The 1,239-nt window shown below is 38.7% G+C and overlaps 1 pseudogene; it reads left to right on the top strand.

The window, feature by feature from the left end:
- Positions 1-806, top strand: part of LOC119592904 — a 5,026-nt pseudogene extending 4,220 nt beyond the window's left edge.
- The last annotated feature ends 433 nt before the right edge of the window (positions 807-1,239 follow it).

Below are 1,239 nucleotides of genomic sequence, written 5' to 3'. Positions count from 1 at the left end.
CGTTTACCTGCATTTATCATTCAATTAATTCAACAGGAGGATCAAAAAACCGGCAACTTGTTTGAAGTAAAGGTGCCCACCCTGACTAAAACCGAATGCAATAACAATAAAGGAGGAAGCACACTGACAAAGTCTGCGCAGGCATTCCTGAGGGGGCAAGGGCTCCTTCAGGTATTTCTTTATTTCTTTAAAATTTAATTTATCTGTGTGAATGGCATTTCCTTTTAATACTTTTTAAAATTTATTCGAAATTACAGGGGGTTCGGGTGGACAAAAGGGGGGGAAGAAAACGGGAAGTGGAAACTGGTGGGAGTTGTGTCGTGGGGTTTTGGCTGTGCTCGACCTGAAAGGCCCGGGGTTTCGCCAGAGTAACGTGAGTAAATTGTGGTTAGCCGTTGAAGCGTTCCCTCGTGCAAAAACCCCGCTTTTTCATAAAAAAATGTTCTAGGGATTCAAAGTCCTCACTTGAAAAAAAAAATACGCTCGAGCTTTTTTATGAAGAAAATTTCCACTAAGTTTTTCTATAAAAAATAAGTAGCACATCAAAGGGTTTTTTTCCTTAATCATGAGTGATAGTTTTCTGGCACCACAAGGGATAAAGGGCAGTCAAATTAGCCAAAAAAAAAAAAAGGTGCAAAGGGGAGAAAAGTGCCTCCATATTTTTCAAAAATTCTCTCTTGGTCAAGGTTTTATTTAAGTTTTCCCATGATTGTTTATATGGAGATCAAGTAAGCACGCCTGCCACCAGTTGGTCTAGTGTCCTGTATGACGAGCTCAGCGAAGTGGAATCACTTTTAGATGTTTGATAAAAATAGTCTTAAAAATATCTGTGCACCATATAAAAAGAGATGGAAAAAACTCTGTTCTTGTTAGTATCAGCCCCTTCTAGTTAAATAATGCCCTTGGGTTTTTTCCATCAGATTTTTGCGTGGATTTCCCGTTTTCTACAAGGGTGTCTGGTTGAGGGGAAACACCTGCCCTAAAAATGCCCCGAAACCTGCCCTCTCCTGCACCCACGCCTACTCCAACTTCTGCCCCCAATTCGGACGCAGTACTTTTAAAATAAAATCTGTTTTCCCCAAAATAAAAAAACTTTTAAAAAAATATCTACATAAAAGAAATTTAAAAAATACGAATGGCATGTGAGACTCTGCATGATAAACTAGAAAAAAAGTTGGATATAAGGAAGTTGACGAATAGAAAATTTTTTTAAAGTGCCCAGTACCCCATTTTCAACAT

The sequence above is a fragment of the Penaeus monodon genome, chromosome 31, assembly GCF_015228065.2.
Source record: "Penaeus monodon isolate SGIC_2016 chromosome 31, NSTDA_Pmon_1, whole genome shotgun sequence".
Lineage (NCBI taxonomy): Eukaryota > Metazoa > Arthropoda > Malacostraca > Decapoda > Penaeidae > Penaeus > Penaeus monodon.
Note: the sequence above shows the minus strand (reverse complement) of the source record. Positions and strands in the feature narration are given on the sequence as shown.